Source organism: Pongo pygmaeus, chromosome 8, assembly GCF_028885625.2.
Source record: "Pongo pygmaeus isolate AG05252 chromosome 8, NHGRI_mPonPyg2-v2.0_pri, whole genome shotgun sequence".
Lineage (NCBI taxonomy): Eukaryota > Metazoa > Chordata > Mammalia > Primates > Hominidae > Pongo > Pongo pygmaeus.
In genome coordinates, this window is record NC_072381.2 from 129,503,574 (window position 1) to 129,509,573 (window position 6,000).

The 6,000-nt window shown below is 59.1% G+C and overlaps 1 protein-coding gene across 6 annotated transcripts in view; it reads right to left on the reverse strand.

Moving 5' to 3' along the window:
- The window catches only part of CHST15 (carbohydrate sulfotransferase 15), an 87,184-nt gene extending 81,875 nt beyond the window's left edge, over positions 1–5,309 (reverse strand). For 2 of the 6 annotated variants that reach the window (XM_063670367.1, XM_054435589.2), the window contains exon 1: positions 4,029–4,144. The gene's annotated coding sequence lies outside the window, so the exon portion shown is untranslated. Of the gene's footprint in view, positions 1–3,375; positions 3,937–4,028; positions 4,145–4,402; positions 5,091–5,155 lie in introns of those variants that run through there. The other 4 variants (XM_063670368.1, XM_054435588.2, XM_054435590.2 and 1 more) reach the window with 4 other exon arrangements.
- Positions 5,310–6,000: the final 691 nt, after the last annotated feature.

The following is a 6,000-nucleotide window of genomic DNA, read 5'->3' on the forward strand; positions in this document are numbered from 1 at the left end:
TGATCTGAGTGCTGTGCTGTGTGCTGAGCGCTGACTCTCTGCCCCCATGCACCTGGCCCAGGGTTGCAGGGCAGAAATGCTGCAGGTCCTGCTGCAGACAGTCTCCTTTCCTCTCCATCCCTTTGGAAATCAGCGAAGATGAGAAACTGCTTCCCACTTGCCACCTCCCCACAACTTAACCACTTGCTGATTCACGCCGCCTCCTCCTTCTGGAGCCACAGTTGTTCTTCTCCCCTCACCCCCTTATTTCCCTCCTGCCTCCACCATCATTCCCAATCCCTCCTCCTGCACATCCGGATGGCTGAGAGCTTGGTGTGTGTCATCTCCAACAGCTTCCCAGCCCTCTAAAGGACACAAAGGGATACACCTGTGTGACCTGCCTAGCAGAGGGCCAGCTTCAAACCTATAGGGACGCACGCAGCACGTGATAGGTCTTGCGATGAACTGTCTTCCTCCCCAACTCCTATACTTACAATTTAAAAAATTTGTGTTGGCCCAAATGGACACAAATCCTTTCTCCTTCTTCCTGGACACTCCTAACTAGACACTTAGACTGGAACACTAATTAGATAACTGTTCCCTTTATGCTCCATCTCCTGCTGTGGAGACACAGGTCTATACATAAATCATTTTGTCCCAGTGCTTTATTTAAAAGGAAAAACTATCTCAGTAAAGAAATCAGACCCTCATACTGGAGGCCAATAAAGAAATGCCTTGAGCAGTGGAAACACTCAGTCTCCCAACACTTAGCCAGCTAAGTGCAAACATGATCTCCTCATTCACAGCACAGGAACAGAGTGACCCTTTGAAGTAACTTAATCTCATACCTGAGCATCCCCTTTATTTACAGACCAGAAGGGGAGGGAGGCTGCGTGATTCTCACCAGCGACTGAGTCACTTCCAAATCACAAGCTGCTAAAGAGACGTCCGCTGGCTGATTGCTCAGATCAATGACACTCCCAAGTCAGCTACCACTTTTAAAAACAGTCTCTGCTTTTAGAATTTAGACGACTCTTCTTTCATACAAATGCGCTCCAAAGGGCATCTCTGCAATCCTGGGCCTGTTGAGGCCCTAGGAACGGGGACAGGGCCTGAACGTGTAGATGGGAAAAATGAGAGCTGCCAATTACAGGGAGTGTCCACTCCTCTGGGAGTTTCTAAGAGGCTTCAGCCCAGTACAGTGGAGATGAAGGAGCTGGCCAAGAGCTGGAGATCAGAGACCCCCTGACTTTCCACTTACTGGCTATGTGACCTTGGGCAAGTCACTCCCAACTTAATATCATACCTGAGCATCCCCTGCTCAGGGGGTGGGTGCCTCCCACCCACTGCTCTGAAATTCAATGTCCACATCTGGAAAAGGAGACTCTGCACACTCCCCTGAGTCCACCCTCCACTCCCCCACCCCTGCTCCCAAGCCTTGCTTTGCATCACCACCCTTCTGGGCTCTTATAGCAGCTTCTGGACCATTTTTGTCTGTCTACACAGCCAATTCCGCTTGTCCCCATCCCATGAGGGCTGGGACCCTGTCTGTCCTAGCCCTGCCAAATCATCCCAGAGGCTCAGCTGTAGGATCTATTTGGTGAAAGGAATTATATGAAAAGGTTTATGCAGATGACTTTCTACATCATGGGAATTCATTCAACAGCTGCTGAATGAACACATGGCACACGAGTACATGAAGGAGCTCTGCCCGCCTCACCTCCAGCCTAGGGACCTGGCCGCAGGCATAATAGGCAGCCATCAGTTCTTAGTCCCTGGGCCCACAATGGGTGTGGCTCCTGTGCCCTGCTCTCTGATGCAGTGACACCCTTCCCAGTAGATAAGCACCGGGCCAGATGGCAAGCTGCAGATATCCTGGAAGGGCACTCACCCCTAACCCTCTAACATACTTCTAGAATTTGAGCCCACATTTAAATACCCAGGCTGGAGAATCCTCTCGAAAATTCACAAGACCTGTCGACTCTGTTTTCCCCCCAACTGGCTGGAGCTGAGTTGAGTCTGTCCCCTGTAGATGGGCATGTGCTCACCTGTTCAGGACAGCCCTGGGGTCTCCCTCTTCTCCCCAGCCCCCTCCACTAGCAGGGGACCTTCCAGCCGAACTCGAAATGGCTTGGACTACTACAATCCAGCACTAATCTACAGCTTCCCCTACTGCAGACTCCTGGGGCCCAGCTAGTTAACTTGGAGTTTCTTGTCTGCCGTTTCTCAAGACACCAAATAAGTAGAATCTGCTTCCCATTTTACCAACCTTTCCCCGAACACTTCTTCTTGACGCAGGAATTAATCTTCTCTCTTCCAGGCATGTGAAAAATCAAATGCTTCTGATATCTCACCTTTCCCAGCCAGGGGCAGCAGCAACCAGGGATGACAAAGTTGTGGAAGGAAACTGCAGCCCTCACAGCAGCCACGGTGACTGTGCTGGGTCCCTGGCCAGGACAGTGGCTCAGACATGGAGAGCTTTGATTGTCCCAGAAAAGCAAGGCACACATGTGACCACTGTGGGCCAACCTGCCTGCCACCCCCCTGGACAATATTCTGGATGAATTATCCCTGCATGCTTCACCTACAAGCCAGCTCACTGCAATCATCCAATGCCCAGAGGAGAGAGCCGCAAAGACAGGGTTGGACTTCTGCAGAGGGCCCCTGAGCTGGCTCTCCTCGGGAGCTGGACTTTGGAGGGAAGCCCAGACCTGCAGCTCCACCTCCAGCTCACCTATGTGCCCACAGGAAGGCCATAACAAGCCACTTTACCTCGCCACCTCAGTGTGCCCATCTAGGAGGTGGCAAGAAAGAAAATCTTCTGACAGTTTCTCAGGAACTTGGGGGAGAAAAACTTGTTTGGAAAAACCTATCTACTTACAAGGCATTTTTATTCCTATACTACTTTGAATAAAATCATATATGATCTATGTATGTCTTTATGTATCAATCAAGAGATCCTAGTTCAACATTCAGTTTGTAAAATTAGTAAGTGCCATGTTCTGGAAGGGAGGGTTCCTGATTTTGCAAGGTTGCTGGTCGTGGGAGGAGGAGCAGGAAAGCGGGGGATGGATAGTGGTCCAGGAAGGTCCAAGGAGGGTCCCCGAGAAACGCTGAGCAAATCTCTAGGCCTCAGTTTACTTCAGGGCCCCTCAGGGGGGTGCAGATGCCCTCCGAGGCCTTTCTGCCCCAACACTGGGTGGCTACCCTAACCCACCGAGGCATCCCACAACACTCAGGAATTGCAGCTGATAAACAGGGGCTGGGGGCACTGCTAGGGCGCCCAGAGGCAAGGTGAGCCCGTTTGCTCAGCCTCACTGACCGGCTTGTCACATCCTTCTGCGGGGCATCCCGGAGCCACACTTCATTCCCGACAACTCGGTACCATTAACTTACCCAACGTGAACAAGGCGAAGGCGCCCAGCTGTCACAGCGGCTCCGCGCACGCAGGCAGACGAAGAAGGGCCTCCGCCCCCAGGAGCTGGTCCCAGCCCCCAGCCTGGCAGCCTCCTTCGCGGACTTCCCTACACTGGGCGCGGACCTCCAGCCGCCAGCAGCCGGCAACCCAGCCCCAGCCTTCCTCCTCTATACCCGCGGTCCCAGCCGCGCCGGCCGGCCCCGGGCGCAGAGCGGGCGGGCAACGTGGACACCCGGACCGCGACGGGGCGGTCAAGCAGCTGTGCCCAGGACCCAGGCGGCTCCGAAGCCTCAACACGCACACACTCGGGCGCACGCCGGCCAATCGGTTGCCTGGAGGAGTCGGGAAGGTGCTTCCACGGCTCTTCATTCATTCATTCTCCCAAAGGCAAGGTTCTCTTCGCCCCGGCGCCTCTATCCTGCCATCCCAGGGGGCCAATTGCTCCACAGCCCGCCACCCAGCCACCCACAGCCACCGCGTCCTATCTCCCGGCACACACAACCCAACAGACTCGCATTACATCTCCACCGCCAGCGTCGCCTCCGCGCCCCGGCCGCTGCCGCCCAGCTCCCCAGCTTCGCCGCCCCGCAGCCCCGGCTCCCCGCCTCTGGCCCCACCGCGCGGCTCAGACCTGCCTCGCTCGGCTCGCCGCACCCAGGCCGGCCAGGGACGCCGCCGCCACCGCCGGGAAGCGCCGGCAACTCCCGAGTCACGCTGCCTCCCGAGACGCGGCGGGGCGCAGGGAGGGGACAGCAGTGGGGGCGGGGCGGGGAGGAGGAAGGAGGAGGGGGTGGGGAGCAAAAGTTCACACCGCTCGGGGCTCAGCCGCGCCCCCATCTCTTCCCAGGCCCGCCCCGCCATCCCCCTTCCCTGAACCGGGTCCCACGGGCTTAGGCGCGGGAGAGCTCTGGCCTCCCCGCCCGGAACCGCCGCAAGGCTAGAGCCAGGGTTCTGGAAGCGCATCCGAGCTCGAGACCGGGGAGAGAGTGGTGGATGCCCACTTACCTGCCCCGGGCCGCCCCTGGAAACTTCCCCAAAGTGCGATAGGGGTGTGGGGGCGGAGCGCAAGGCTGGGGGGAATCCCCGTCCCCTACCACCAAACGACGCGCGCTCACACCGCGAAAGCACTGGTCCGTCCGTCGGTGGGTCCCCCGCCTGCGGCTCCCAGAGCTGGGCGGTGCAGGGGCGCCCCGATTCCGACTACTGGGCTCCTTCTCCCGGACAGCCCGCCGGTGCGTTCCACGCGGCGTGCGCCCCCCGCCGGCCTCCGGCTATCCACGGCGCCACCACGCCACTGCTCGGTCCCCTGTCCCCTCGCTCCGGCCGCGTCCTCTCTGCGAGGGAGGGGGCGTGCGTCGCCGCTGGGTAACCCTTCCCGCGGGGTCCTCAAGCGCGCAGGGCGCCCTGAGCGCGGCCAGGACCAATGGCGAAGGGACTCCTGCCGCTGGGGATCGCTGAAGCCTCGGGGAGGCCGGGCCAAGGAGCCCGGGGCCCAAACCTGCCTCGGCTCGTCGCGCTAGCAAGTTCATTGTCTGCCTGAGCCGCCGCCGCCACCGCCACCACCGCGCCGGGAGCGCCGCGGGGAGTGAGGCTGCGCGCCGCCTCCGCCGGCCTGGACTCCCTACGCCCAGCCCCGGCCGCCGCCGGCGCTGCCTGGCCCGAACCCGCGGAGGGGCGCCGGAGCCCCGAGCCGAGGGCCAGACCTACTACCGCCGCTCCTCGCCGCCCCCACCTCGGCGTCTGGCACCTAACTTGTACCTGAGAAGCCTGAGTCCAGCCCGGGAGCCTCTGCGGCTCCGGCTCCGCGGGAGCGCGCCCAGCCCCGAGCCTCTAGCCCGGCATCCAGGGCGCGTCAACCTGACTCCCCGAGCGCTGGGAGGAAAAGTTTGGGAGTGACGTGCAGACGGCGAATGAAACATCCGAAGAGAACCCTCCCCCCGCCCCATGTCGCGCTGACACACATCAGCTCCAGTCTGGAATGCGAGATCAAGGCGTGTGCGCCGAGCGGTGGGTTTGGCCCCTGCCCCCTCCCCCTCCGAGTCAACACTGCTTGTGTGTTGCGGTGACTCCAAATAAAAGCACATCGAAACCCCTGAAGTCTGGCAGTGACACCTTGCCAGATACTTTTTTCTTTTAAAGACGGAGTTTCGCTCTTGTTGTCCCGGCTGGAATGCAATGGCGCGATCTCGGCTCACTGCAACTTCCGCCTCCCGGGTTCAAGAGATTCTCCTGCCTCAGCCTCCCGAGTAGCCGGGATTACAGGCATGCCCCACCACGCAAAATAGGCTAATTTTGTATTTTTCTCCATGTTGGTCAGGCTGGTCTCGAACTCCCGACCTCAGATGATCCGTCCGCCTCCGCCACCCAAAGTGCTGGGATTACAGGCGTGAGCCACCGCGCCCGGCCGCCAGAGACATCTTTAAGGAACTTGGTGGTCTGGAGCCAGCCCATACATTAATATTCAAAGCCACAGCGCTGGTGAGTTCGGCGCCCTCTGTTGTATTTTTGCATGCCGGGAAGGCTGGCCCGGCTCTGTGGCCCGGCGTGTTTGCTTCTGCGGGGAGGTAAAGCTCTGCAGGACCCCAATCGCCACTGCCTGCCGC